The 15,423-nt window shown below is 37.0% G+C and overlaps 2 protein-coding genes across 26 annotated transcripts in view; one reads left to right on the top strand and one right to left on the bottom strand.

Moving 5' to 3' along the window:
• Window positions 1–15,423, top strand: part of LOC143735203 (uncharacterized) — a 151,010-nt gene that overhangs the window by 102,151 nt on the left and 33,436 nt on the right. The gene's annotated exons all lie outside the window — the stretch shown is intronic.
• The window catches only part of LOC143734404 (myosin IXB), a 60,794-nt gene that overhangs the window by 39,765 nt on the left and 5,606 nt on the right, over window positions 1–15,423 (bottom strand). The window contains exon 1 of one of the 25 annotated variants that reach the window (XM_077225203.1): window positions 12,026–12,455. The exons of the other annotated variants lie outside the window; for them this stretch is intronic. The gene's annotated coding sequence lies outside the window, so the exon portion shown is untranslated. Of the gene's footprint in view, window positions 1–12,025; window positions 12,456–15,423 lie in introns of those variants that run through there. 25 annotated transcript variants of the gene reach the window in all.

The following is a 15,423-nucleotide window of genomic DNA, read 5'->3' as shown; positions in this document are numbered from 1 at the left end:
TAACATAAAAGTTTGTAAATATATGATTTGTGTTATTTGTAAATCGCAATAAATCGATTTGACGGCACTTTGTTCCTAGAAATGTACAGATGTTCACTATAGAAAACATTTATTGACGAAGGTTGTCCTTGACAGCACACAGAACCAACCAACAATGTCATTTGTCAACAACAATTTTAAGTGATTTTATTGATTAGTAATTGCAGCCCTACATTATGTAGCTACTGGCCTACTTTGTTTCTTTCTATTAACCTTCCACTTTCTGCTTTGAAACAAGCTCCAGCAAGTCTCATTCATCTCGATTAGATCAATCATTTGTAAACAAGAGCGTCTGGATTTAATTAAACGGAGATAAGGTGCCATTACCATTATTTGGATGAACCTATCGCCCCATCCCTTATTTGTCAAGCCTGCAGCTCTCCATCTGACCGGATTATTCATGGCATCTGACTCAGACTAAACAGCTCCTTTATTTAATCTCCCTAAAGCGTGTCCCTGCAATAAACTCTGATCACGAGTGGAAATTGTATCTGTGTAGCAAAGAGTCTCACAGGAAACTGTGGTCACGGTTATAGCCTGTGTTGCCGTGAATCTGCCCCCTCATCCTAGCCAGCAATACACAGCACATCTCTATTAATATACAGTACAAAGCCACAGCTGCTACATCATAGGTGTCAATATCGTAATAGCAAATGCATCCCTGCATAGCAACATAAAGGGGTATCTGTCAAATAAGTCGATGTGAAATCAAAATGGACACCATTTACTTTCTTACTGACCACAATGCAATACAGTTTTCATATGGAAATGGAAATCAAATCTCCATGGAAATCAAGCCCTGTTCGGCATTCACTCAGAAATAAGTCACATTACAGAAGTACAATGCTTTGCAAATGCTTTACAAGGAGCCCTAACAGGCCACATGCTCCCAAAGGCTTCTTGAAGAACCAAAATCTGACCTACCAATCTAAGCTTATCCAACAGCATTTATTTAATTTTCAGATTACTGAATTTTGGCTTGGCAGAGTTATTTCTGTGTGGCGGAACAAACGATGCAGAGCACTGTATGCTTGTTCTAACTGTAAATTTACGGATATAAGTTATTTCCTGGAAAGACGAGAGCCAAGTGTCTTAAACAGCTGTCACCTTGTATTGAGCAAAATTAAGTTACTCTGGAAAATCCTTGCAAATGAATGGATGTATTTTCTGATGGCTTGTCATAGTGGTGCATCCACTGAGACGAAAATATTTTTTTAAAAATCTAAGTCAAATCAAACCATGAGGGGGGGTTATTTAGGTCAATAAACTACCCCAAAGTGGTTTTTTTATTCATTATATATAGAAGTTTGTTAAAGTAAAAAAAATAAAAAAAAATAAAATAAAATATATATATATATATATATATATATATATATATATATATATATATATATATAAGCTGAATTTGTTGGTAAACAATATCAAAATGTAAACCTAAATGTCTGTAAAATAAACAGTGGAACTGTCTAAACGTTTCAAGACTGATTTCTCTGATGGGTGAAAGTAGGCCATTCTCTAACTTGGCTGTTGACCATAACCAGAATCAATAAAACTCTAAGGCATGCATAAAGTCTGCAACCACAAAAACAGCATCCTCATTACGGCTCATTTTGAGCTGGTCTGTAATAGAAAAGCCAAGCCAGGTTAACTCTTCTCAAAGCAGAAATTGAGACCAGAGGGAGAAGGGGAAAAAAACATGCAGCACCATCAAGGGAAAGAGTAGAGTTATTATATCTCTGTCATGTTTCAGAGAAAGTTGATAACTTATAAACTTTAAAGACAGCCTTACTGTGAGCTACGATGTTGTTAATCGATAGTAGGGCTGTCACTTTTGTGAACATAATTTTTGAGACATAATTTTCCATGTCTAAAGTCGTTTCCATTTTCAACACCAAATATTGGCAAATCCACTGACAACTAACAGGCATTAGGACGAACGTAAAGAGGGCGCCTGAGACGCGCACAAGTCAGCAATATTTCTGATGATTTATTGGCGTGAAGTTTTTTGCACAATGAAAAACAGGAGTGCAACATTCAAGGATAGAAATTAACACCTGCCAAATTCGGATAAAAATGAACTTTGGCAGGTAACGCTGTCATATCACGAGCCAATTTGTCGTGTTTCTGTTACTCACTTTGCTGTTCGTGTAAGCCAAATCTGCACGGATTTAGCGCGAATACGCAACTCGTGAGTCCTCATGATATATTAAATACAGCGTATTGCGCAGAATCTGCGCATTTCTGGCTTGCTTGAACACACACGTCACTAAGCAACAAATAACAGCGCGCTTGTTCACTTGCACTGAAGTAATAGCGAATATTAAAAATCATTTGGTTGACAGAAAAGACTGTTATTTTCCAACATCCAACATTTTCTGTGTACTGTATTGATCTGTCTACCTAAAACACATTTTTGGTTAACAAAAAAAGGCAGTTAAAATCGATTCTCTATTTTCGTTTTCGAAACTTGTGTTGGTTGGTCCGATCGATTTTCGAACGTAAAGTGACGTCAGCCCTAATCGATAGTATTTGCTTTTGTTGAAGCCTTTAGCCTGCATTATTTCATCTTAGTTTTAAAATAATCTTGTTTAACAGTGGATTTCGTGTTGTAAAACTGCACTACCCATGATGCTGTACAGAAAATTCCACCAATCAGAGAGTTGAAACAAGCAAAAATGTGGCAAAAGATCTCGTTAGCTCCACCCACTCCCATGAAGCACTCATGAAGCACTCAAAATAATTAAATATTTGAATATATAAGCATATTTTGCAAAAACTCAAAATATATTGTTTCTATACATACACTGTACAAAATATATGTACTGTACTGTATATATATTTTAAATGAGTAGTTTTAGAATTCTAAACAAGAGGATGGAAAGGCGCAGCGCCAAATATTAGTCCCAAACTGATGATTGATATCCTCTTGTGGTGCGTAGATCCAAAAGGAAATCAAAAATAAGAAAAAAGAGATCCGCACACGAATATAGGCCAAAAAGCCCACAGGATTTTATTGTCCAGAGGCCACAAATAAAGTGCAAAAAGTGTACATTCCTACAGAGTATATTCCTAATTCATGCCCAAAGGATATAGACATTTTAGGTAAAAAACCCATTTACATTCCATTCATTCATAAATGTATTTTTGACCTGGAATGTCTATATCCTTTGGGTTGAATGAGGAATATACTCTCAACTGTTTTCTATAAATGTTGTTTCATTATGCATTGTAATGTCTAATCGTGTGATATGTAGGGATGTGGATGATAATCTTTTAATGAGTATATTTATGTTCATATTGATGGTCAGATTTATTTTTTAAATGTTAAAAAAAAAGTTTGATTAGAGAATTGTTGTGATATGTATATATAATCATGTAGACTATTAATATATATATATATATATATGGGATCAAACCAGATTCCGGTATGTAACATGGATTACGGTAATAAGTGTTTAAATGACCGCAGGTGTACGCTTGGTAACACATGACACTGATGAAGGGTTGAACCCAAAAAAGTTTTGCATTCTTGCACTTTATTTGTGGAATCTAGACAATAAAATCCCGTGGGCTTTTTGGCCTATATTCATGTGCGGATCTCTTTTTTCTTATTTTAGTTTTATAATTCTCCCATCATTTGGAATTTGATTATGCTGTTCGCAATGCTTCATGGGATTGTAGTTCTTTCCCTCACTAAAGCCGTTAAGTCGGGTACCTTTGTGTTTTTGTCCGATTTTCGAATAATATTTTGCTTTAAATCAAAGTTTTGATTCACCTTATAGCTGATTGGCTTGATTCGTGGCTTATAACTCTTTAACAAAGAGTTTAATAAAATAAAAATTCCTATGGCATTTAATATGCATCTAAAAAGCAAAGCATAATGCAAAAAAAAACCTAGTGAGCTGCCTTGCTAGTCTACGGTAACAGAGACCTATGTGACATACAAATAACGCAAACTGATTCCAACAGTCTGATGTTAGCATGCTGCTAAGCTAATGGCACAACACTCTTAAAAACAAATGTATACATCACACCTAAATATAAGGCAAAACAGTAATTTCTAATAATTCTGGACATAGAAAAAAAATACATTTTAATATAGAAATATTTAAAAATGTCCACCTATTTCAACTAAAAAACTTATTTAATTGCTTCAAATTTGCTTTATAAGTGATTTCAACTTAAATTATATTAAAATGACTTAAAACTTCAAGTTGATTCTCGTATAACATGAAAAAGTTGAGTTAAAGTAATATAAAACATGTTGACATGACTTCTTGATCATATATTTACAGTGCAACCATTATTTCCATTTTGGAAAGTCAATTTCAAGCGCATTTTGGAAGATTTTTTCACTTCTTTTAAATATAAACAGGCTAAAAACAAGTGAAAACATCTGTCGAAAAGAACTTACACTTATTTTGATAATTCAAACTATGAAAGGCAAGTCTTAATATCTTATGCAGTGTTGCTTCAGTAAATATATCTTATCTAAAAGATTTTTAGATATTTGAACAAGTCAAAAAAGATAAATCAAAAACTAAGGTCAAGAGCTTGTAGCAATTAAAGCAAGACTTTGGCAAAATCATTGACATGGTTGAGAACAAGCAAAAAAACTTCAAGACAAAATCACAGGCAAGCAGTAAAAATCATCACCAAAGCGTTACTTCTTTTCAAAAGATCACCAGGATCATCCCTCGAACGGTTTTCTCAGAGGAAGCTCAACTGACTGGCACAAAAACAGAAGTTTTGGCCTCTTTTCAGGAGGGCAACGGGAGAGATTTGTTATTCGCCAGAAGGGTCGATTCTTCAGCTCCTCACGTTTCGGCCTCCTTCAACACTTCCTACGGATAGAGATACATGCAAGTTGGCCGAGCTCCCGGGAGAGGGGAGAGAGAGAAAAACCCATGAGGTAAATCAGTCACAGGTTCTTTATGGAGCACAGATGCAGCTGGAGACGTTCTGAATGAAAAGGCCCATTGAAGTGGAATGTGCGGCTGAAACAGAAACAGGGCTTTTGTTTTAATATCACCTACATTTAGGAAGCAAGTCTTTTAGCAGACGTGTGGGCAGGGGAAAGACACAGGTTTCCCTATGGACGACGGCCATGTCTGCTACACGTTTCATTCTGATTCAGGCCTACGCTGAATGATTTTCAATCATACAGACGGAATATGCAAAAAAGTCAAGAATCCACCTACAGGTCTCTAGATATGACTCAAATCGCTTCTTCAGTGCAAGTCTGGGATTTTTTTGTTTGTTTTGGTGCTAAAACTTAAGTAAAACTGACTCTGAACAATGTAATTTTTTTGCAGAGGAGTGACTTACAGTAAGGTGCAAATAATTTTCCAGATAATACGATACAGATTTTAAGCAGTTCATGTATTATCTGGAAATCAAATCAATGATCTTGGCGTTGCAAGTTCTAATCTCAAATGTGAGAGTAATAGTAGTAACAAAAGGCCAAAATGTGCACAAATTTATTGTTTTGCCGTTAAAAAACTACTATCAGAATTTACTAAAGACACGCAGTGAAAAAATGAGTGCTGAAGAGACATGGTCAGAGTTATTTTTCCAGCTGACCTTATTGGACATGCATTTGTAGGAGTTTTCCTAACAGACGCAAAATTTATGGAAGGAGAGTATTTAAATGAATCATGCAAAGTGATTTGCTAAGGTTTGCGCCAGTCAATTTACTGGTATTTGCACCATTTTTTAATGCCCATGTTTTAAACCAGACGCTAATTTGCGTTGATCTTGGTGGATTGTGTTGATCATTATGAAAATGATCCGGCTGCATCCGTTTCCTTTAATTTCCGCATCTTTAGTATATCAAGCACAGAACTTCCCAATCCCACTGGCTTTTTTGGGAATGCGCTCTCACATTAATTTGCCCTGTTTGGTAAAACTGGGCCTAAAATCAAATAAAGAAATAAAAATCTAATAGGCCATTTTAGCCCAGCTAATGCTTCATTTTCATTAAAGCAAGGTCATGTAATGTAAAGAGGCAGTAGTGGGTCAAGAAACGCCTCCAACTCCTGAGAGAAATCAACTCCAGTCTGAGTGGAGCTCAATAAAACATCGGCAGTAGTTTCCACAGCGGGACTCAATCTCAACGGCCGGGACCTCCTGCAGACGCACATGTGCTCCAGCTTTAGTTTCACCATCCTATCCCACCACAGGAACAAGCACTCACTGGAGACAAAGAAACCCTACTATCTCGAAAAGCACCAGATATCAAGAAAGTGGCTACAGTGATACAAATCACTCTTTAATAAAGCTTTAAACTACAGTTTTATTGACTCTTTTGTAACTTGAGCTAGAGTTATACATGATTGCACAACCAAAATAACGAATGAATGGATACTTTGTCACCATGAAATAAAATTTGACAAATCTTTTTGTACATTTTTTTAAAGGAATATTGCAGTATTTATTATACATGATTTATCCGTTCACTTCATCATTATTGTTTTAAATTCATGTGCCTCGTAAACTTTAATCAAAATAACTTCCCTTCCCTCTTGCAGGATCTCTTTTCTTCTCTCATGATGAGGGCGGGGCAACCTGTCAATCACATGAGATCCACCAATAGCAAACCACAACCATCCAATCTATTCCCCACAGAAAAAATCAAGCCCCGCCCACATTTGCTCTTGTTCCAGATGCTGTTTCACTTGAATAGGCCTATACGTCACAATATAGAAGAAAAGAATCGCAACTTCTGTTTCATGCCGACTTTATTAAAAGGTAAATTTTGTGCATTTTTACAAATTAAAATTGAATTTGCAAATTTCATTTCCTCCATAAGGACCTTTTATTGGACGGCTCTGAAACTAAAATTCAGTAAAAAAGATTACAACCTTAATGTCTATAATGGCAACATTAGTTCAAGGTGGCAGCACGGGCAAGACTATTTAATGAAGACCTTAAACAGCATAACTTTGTCTGTCCCTCATCCTACGAAGTTGACAAGCGTCACCTCCTGGATTAGGTGGAGCTTAGAAATTATAAAAGCGCAGAAGCATATAATTACTTACACAGTAATCAGGGCTCGCAAAATTTAAAAATCGCAGGTAGCCCGTCGAGCAGGCACTCTTCTTCAGATTTTGGTAGCCCGAAATTATTTTTACTAGCCCAAATAAAAAGAAAATTTTTAATGTAGAAAATTGGTTAGGAGTCACAACAATCAATCAAAACCTTTTTCAAAACACAACTATCAACAAGTGCGCAGCACAAAGTCTGACAACGCTAAAAGTGTTAATTTTCTGATTGAAAAATTCACAATCCACAAAATTGAACGAATTCTATGCCATAATCATCAGCAGTTAAAAGCAGAAGTAGATCCGAGTCGGACTTTAAATAAACCCAATCACATTGCGTGGGTTATGTTACAAAATAACGGAGTAACGTTAGTGGAAACAGCTGGATCCTCCTGCGTAAAAATATAATAAATACAGGGCTCGACATTAAGGCTTGTCCGCTTGTCCGGGACAAGTGGATTTTTTGTAGGACAAGTAGAAGAGAAAATTAGTTGTCCGACCGGACAAGTTAAATTTCAAGCAAAATAAAATGCCATGTTACTTCACGTTATGTGCCACTCGTTACGTCTATTTTACAGATTTAATTTTACAGATTTGAAACGAAGACATGTCCTGAATGTGAATGGCCTGTGAATGTCCTGAATGTGACTCGCAGAAAGACGCGCACCAGTATGATGCGCATGCACAGACCGCGCGCCAGAATACAGTTCTCTTTCGCGCTTGAACGAACATCAACACACACAATTAAGCCAAAATGTCATTTGTCGAGTATCTTCATAACACAAGAGCAGTCTTATGATGGACATAAAGAGTTGTGACTCGTGAGAGAATGAGGCGCGTGTGAGATCCGCGTCTCTGTCCACAGCGGCTGCTCTTAAAGGGCCAGCTACTAATAAAGTGTTCTGTCAGTAAAGTTAATGAAAGAACAAAGGGAACAGAGAAAATTACTCACTGCTCTTGACTAAAGAACTTGTGTAGCTTTAATAAGGAGTAGTCTATATATAATTTATAATTTATGCTGCGCAGACTGTTTGATAACTTTATTCAATTTCTGTATATGTCCTACCTGTTAGACAGTTCATTTTTATCCAAACATCAATGTCTTATTGATCATTATAGGTGTTATCAATCATTTAGTTGTTATTGCTAATTTCAGAATTATCACTAATCTGTGTGTGCATTTGGTTTAGAACCAAACAAGTTGACTCATGAAACCATTTGTTTATTATATCGCAATCGCATATCACAACCGCAATATTGATCTCAATAATAGGAATATGACATTTTCCCCAAATCGTGCAGCCCTAGATAAAATTATAAATCTTTACCCGGACAAGTGACTTTTGTGCATGGACAAGTGAAACATAAATTTACTTGTCCGAAGGACAAGTGCCTCAAAAAGTTAATGTCAAGCCCTGAAATATGTAATATAGTACACATATTTAGCTAAATAATCTCTACAGCAAATTTTTTATAGCAAACTAACTTGCTATAGCCTATATGGTCATTAAATGGCTTCCCTGAGGTAAATGTATCGTTAAGAGTCATTGTTCTCCAGCTGGTTTATTGACCTCTTTCCGCAGTTGAAAAACACTGATTGATCGATATTATGTATGAGGGATATAGCCTAGATTTCGGAAAGTTGTACATTATCTTTCAACATAGGCTGCCTATTGTTCATTGGTGTTTGTTGACTAATTAGTAGTAAAGAAGAGTGAGATCGGATCACCTGCCGCTACAGCGATCTGTCACGTCCCATTTACAAACGCCAAAACGTTTTTGTTTGAACAGTGATAAAATTGACAGAGAGCTAATCTGAGAGCTAAGAATTTGTTTCATATCCAAAGTAACCTCCTCTGTCTTGTCTCACAGTGTCAGTGTCCTCTTTGCTCCGTGATTTTTCTCTGCGTGAGAAAATAGACGTGGCGTGCTAGATTGTAAAAAGTGTAAATTGAGTCTCACACTGAATGCCTGAGAGTTGGCAGCCCTGTGAGAGCCTTTAACGGCACCAATTCTACCAGAGCCTCCACTATTCGGTGGTATCTCCAGTGACGTCGTCTATCTGAGGACAATTAGTAAACGGAAGTTATGAGCATCCTACTGGAAGTCACTTGCCGCCCACGGAGAAGTGAGGAAAAAGGTGAATACATCAACTGTTTGCCATTGGTCATTGGACCAATCAGAGCACAGTGTGGAAGAGGGGCTTCATAGAGACAGGAACTAAACAGAGCGTTACTGACAGACTGGGAAGAGAGAAGCTGCAACAATGGAGAATATTGGGAAAAATAATGACCATTCAAGCATGTTAACCTGATCTAGTAGAGCCTAAAAAAAATTTAAATTGCAAAATGTGTTCTAAAAAAGCAAGAAATCTCACACTTCATCTTTCTTTTGAGATGTAAATGACTCAAAATGACTCTATGTGCAGAGTAGCTGCTCAGATTCAATGACTGTTTTGAATATTATCAAATCATGTCGTATCCGATCGACACGCGCACTCTGTGCCATTTGCATGCAAACAGTCTCCTGGACGTGCCTGAAAAAACACGGGCCTCCTAAGCGCTCCAGGGCAAAACACTGCATACAATACTGACAAAAAAAGGGCAGATAGTTAATGAGGAGCAGCCAGATATACAGACTCCATATGAACCAGCATGACGTCAAACCGAGATAAGCTTACATTTTTGATCCTAAAGGTCACCTCTGTCCAAGGGGAATTGCTGATTATGATCCAAAGAAAGCAGAATGTGCATCTCATGTGAAAAACCATGGAAGAGGTGGAAAGAAAGTCAAGGAATAGCCCATTTAAACTTGAGTCGAACATGAGCCTCTTTGTTCAATCTTTAAGATGCATTTAAATAGCTGATGTTGTTTCTGGGCTCTACTAAAACAGGTTTTCATGTTTGAATGTTGATTATTTTCCTCATATTCTCCATTGATGCAGCTCCTCTCTTCCCAGTCTGTCAGTAACGCTCTGTTTAGTTCCTGTCTCTATGAAGCCCCTCCTTCTGAAAAGCACACTGTGCTCTGATTGGTCGGCTGGAGCAGTGTGTTGTGATTGGTTGAGCGTTTTGAGCATGTTTAGGAAATGCCCTGTCCCTTCCCATAACCGCAAGTTTCACCACACTACAAACTAAATCAACCAGGCCCCGCCCCTTTATTCTGCGTATTAATTATCTAAATGAGGAATATTGTGACGTGTTTGTTCCCGTACGAAAATTCAAGACTACAATGCAGGCGTTTCACGAGTTCAGAAACAATGGCACTGATATAGAGATTAACACCCTTTGGAGTGGCTTTTTCATGCTCAAACAGTAACATTACACACTAAGGAAAGTTGAACATGGAAAAAAGCAGAATATGTCTTCTTTAATAATTACTTAATGTAGTAATTGAATTTTAAAGTCTTAAATCCACAGAAAACACAAGTATATGCATGCATTTTGAAGCTAAATACTCAACCTAAAGTACAGGTCAATGCTGTTTTCGACAACACCACCAATTAGTCTTTAAAAAGTGGTCAAACAGAAGCCAAAGCTGCATCATGTCATGTGCTTCGCTCTGAAAACATCTTGAAGACATTAACAGCTCCTCCTAAATCTCCTGATATGACGGCCCGAGACTCTGTTTGGCTCTGTAAGTGCTTTACAATCACTGAATGTTTCTGTTGGTCGAGCGCTCGCAGTCATTACACGAGCTCTGGGATTAGCTGGCATATCCAGAAGGAATGTCACGTCACCGGCAGCCTCGCCTCGATGACTTACTTTTGCCTGTGTGGCGTTCAGCATGAGAACCCGAGTAAAGAAGACCCAAAAACTCTCTTATTTTCACTGAGGTTGAGGGTTGATGTTTTTTCCTCGGCTGCACAAAGATCAAGAAACTATTAGACATAAAAACAATTTACTTATATTATCGGGGTCTGTGCGATTTTTTATGCTTTTTACGAATTGTTAAAGAGTCTGTTATGCTCAGCCAGTCAAAAACACTGTAAAAACAGTAATATTGTAAAATATTATTAAAATAACGTTTCTATTGTAACATATTGAAAAACAATTTATTTCTGTGATGCAAAGCTGAATATTCAGTATCATTACTCCAAGTGTCACATGATCATTTCAGAAATCACTCTAATATGCTGATTTGCTGCTCAAAGAAATTTTTTTTTCTCTAAATTATCATCAATGTTGAAAACAGTAGTGCAACTTCATATTTTTGTGGAAACCGGGAAAATATATGCACAATATATATAAGGGTTGTATATATATATATTGTGCATATACATGCATGAAAATCACACACATTTACCCCAAAATTTCTCATTAACATTATAAAAAAAGCACTTATTGTGACAGATTTAAATCAACAAAATATTCAATATAACAAGTACCATCATGAATATTTGCAATTTCGCTTTACAATGTAAATACATTTTATTAGTAAGAAGATTGATGGATGACGTATTAAGAAAAATAATAGTATTTTAACCTGGCTACAATAATAATAAAAACATGCATTATAAACGTTGGAATTTGGGGGAAATGTGCATAACTGACATGAAAATAATGTCGCAATGGAAAAAAACACATTTTTGTTTGATTTATTTAATGGCCGTTCACACATGAGGTCATCGTGTTAATCGATGGCCCATTTCGCGGGCTTAAACCTCCTGTGGTGTGTTTACATCAAATGAAGAGGAGAATGGCGCAATGTCTACCCGTTTACTAAACAAACGGCGTCGATAATCAAGCAAAAGTCAACAGAAATCTCGCAGCTGTGTGTCGACGCTAACAGCCACGGTTAATGAGCTCTACTCGACTGAGGACTGAGGGGGTGTTTTATGAAGTCTCTGGCTCTCCAGCCTCTCCAGCCACTTTCCACTCAGACACACGCTTCCTGCATGAGATCAATACACAGGCCAACATCAAAACCACACCATTACCAACCCGCTGACACCAGCGCAAATGGAGACTCCCATTCATCTCCGGGACAGTATGAGCACATAACACATTGTCTCTCTGACTAAAGGTTAGACAATAAACGCTCGTTATTCAGCTGACCTAAACAGTCAGAAATGTCAGGCTACCGCTGTTTAGAAGGGGTTAATGCAAAATAGAGACCGAATGTGTGTCGGCTAGACTCATTTCTTCATGTGCTCTATAATTAGGGTTATTTATAAACTTGGATTGGACGAGGAGAAACTGCTAGCAAAGACCGTCCAAGCTTAGCTTTAACAATTTCCGTCCGCTTCTACCACGTGTGCGTCATCTCGAGTGTGCACCGCAAAGTTTGCTCGGTTTGCTTGAAAGCTTTTATCTCTCCTTCTCAACCCCCCTCCAAAAACCGACACACCCATAATGCATTGCTGTCAGGCCACTTTGGGGCAACTTCTAGATTAAAAGCCTGTCTTTACCACAGTGAAACAGATGAGTGACCGGACCACGATGGATGTTTCACTAAATTAGGGAAGCATTCCACTGCCATCTGCAAGTCTTGCAGATTTTCGATAGGAAGGCGGCTTCTTTGTGAACCTCATGGAGAAAATTTATCTAATTATTACCATCTGCTCGTCAATACTCCTTACTGATCTGTTGTGATGGATGAATGAATGAGTGATATTGAATTGGATGTTCACATAGTTTGCATGCAAGTAAAAATATAAAACAAGATCATTAATATTGCAATTATTTGATTTCCTAAATATGCATCCAAAATGTTCAATCCTTCCTTATCTCACAACTGGAGAGAATGATAAGAAAGTAGTTTTAATAAACTTTAGTAGCTAAACTAGCATGTTAGATTCATTTCTGTGAGTAATTGATTCTCAGAAGTGAATCGATTCAAAACTTCAATGCAGTAAATATTTAGCAAAAATTGTAAGAAATCTCAGCTTAGCCTTTTTCATAAAGGTTTTAGAAAAAAATTGAAGCATTCTAGAAAATATACTGTGGTTCGTTTATATGCAAAAAAAAAATGCATATAAATGAAATGGTTAAATATTCTTTTAAAAAACTGAAAAAAATGCTTGAGACTCTTTGTACTTTGAAATGATAAGTTGAAGATAAACAAAGATATATATTTAAGCCAAAAAAACATTTTATTTCAAAAGATTTGACGGCTGAAATTTTGCTTTTTTTAGCCTACATCGTAAAAGTTTTAGTAAAAATATATGAACTGTAGGGCTGTAACGATACACAAAACTGACGGTTCGGTTTTCCAACGGTTTTGACGTCTCGGTTCGGTTCGGTTTAGAAAGCTAAAAAAAAATTTAAAACAATGGTTTAATGAAAAAATGGTGTCTTTGTCTTTAAATTAATTCAATTACAATTAAACGTTTTGCAAGGATTAAAAATCTGCTAATGCTGTAAACTATATAGGGAGCCGCACATTACTATAACATTAAAGGTTAACAACAGAGCCTAAATTCAGATGCTATTTATTTTTTTAGATATAATAATCAACACCCAACACATTGTATGAAAACATGTAAACTGAACATAAGGCAGTTTCTGCATTAACTTTACTCTAATTTGTTATTGAAATATAATAATTTACACAGTTGCTGTCATTTTCATGAAAGATATCAAGATGTAATTAACAGGTTAAGTAAAATATAATTTATAGGATAATATAGGGCATTTATTTAGTGCAAGAGCTCATTTCTCTAGGAACCAACAAGTTAAGCGTCTACACGAGTTATGATGCCTTTCAGTAAGTATACTGTATTTTTGAACATACCTTCAGGTGTCCATTCATGTTTATTCTGTAACTGAGGAAGAGATGATCGCGTTTACTAGCGCTCCGCGCTGAGTCTTGAAATGAGGAGCTAGTACAGTGATCTGTCAAGCCACATCAAAGCGCGCCAAAACGGCATTTATTGTTTGATTTTTGTGATCAAATAGTCAGAATTTGAAGATTACATTACACCTTGCATATTATCGAAAGGAACAAAACACGGAGCTTGCTATTTGGTGTTAATGGTGGTTAGGCTACAAAACTGAATTCGTTGTGTACACATTCCAGGTCAAATGAGCCGGGCTGGACGGGGCCGGGGTAGCGGGGGGCGGGGCGGGGCGTGTTCGGTACGCCATGAGAGTATCGCGATTCGAATCGTGGGTTCTGTATCGCGGTTCTTCGGTTCGGTTCGAATATCGTTACACCCCTAATGAACTGATAATACTGTAGTTGTTATATTAGTGCATGTACATGAATAAATAAACATAATTCTTAAGTTTGCTAATTGAGTAAAAAAAAAAGTGCCTTTTTTGCAACAACTGTTTAAAAAGGATGACTCCTTTGGTTGATTGGAAAAAAAACCTATATATTTAAGCCATTTTAGAGTAAAATACAACTACTCTGTTATATATTAAATATAAGGCTGAAAAATATTGTGATATTTGAACAGATATACTGCCCAGCCCTACTTCCAGGTCTCACATTCAGTGGTTCCCTTTCAATACGTCAGTGCACATATGGTGCAACAAAAAAGCTTCACAATAACCCTTTAAAATAGAGACTGAAAAAAAGAAAGAGTGAGAAAGAGTAAATAGGGCAGGGACACCCAGCCGTCTAACACTCCTGGCAACCTGAATTTCCTATGACTACGTCTACATTCAGCAAGTATCAACTTCCTGTTCACGACTCCTAGTCACTGAAGAGTTTCTCAATATGAACCCACCCCCTCTATTATGCTGTTCACTGTCATGTTACATAAAGAACAAATCATTAAAGTCAACACAAAACAAAGGTGCGGTTACCGGCTAATGTAGATCCTCTCAAAATGGCTAAATATTTAGCCAGTATTTTGGGATTAATATAAAGACAAACATATTTTTATTTGGAGTGACATGCACATATTACCGATTTCGGTACCAAGTCGGTTCTGAAATTTAAAAAATGTGACGATACCAGCATTTTGAGCACTGTTGAATGGATTCTTAAACACCTATGATTGTTATGTTCACTTGCTCAACATATATATGTTTCTGATTGGCCTTTGTGTCGAGGCAGGCAACATATGTCTGTGATTGGCTACAATGATCAATGCTTCAAAAACGTGTTTACCGAGTGCTGACACAGATACACACAGGAGCGTCGTTGAGGCATTGATCATTGTACCCAATCACAGACATATATGTTGAGCGTGTGAACACAATGGCCAATCACAAACATACATGTTGAGCGTGTGAATGCAATGGCCAATCAGAAACATATGTTGAGCGCGTGAACGCAATGGCCAATCAGAGACAAATATGTTGAGCGTGTGAACGCAATGGCCAATCAGAGACAAATATGTTGAGCGTGTGAACGCAATGGCCAATCAGAGACAAATATGTTGAGCGTG

Source organism: Siphateles boraxobius, unplaced genomic scaffold (genome assembly GCF_051911475.1).
Source record: "Siphateles boraxobius isolate OS27281-9 unplaced genomic scaffold, OSU_SipBor_1 13, whole genome shotgun sequence".
Classification (NCBI taxonomy): domain Eukaryota; kingdom Metazoa; phylum Chordata; class Actinopteri; order Cypriniformes; family Leuciscidae; genus Siphateles; species Siphateles boraxobius.
This window is presented reverse-complemented; position numbering and strand designations above follow the sequence as displayed.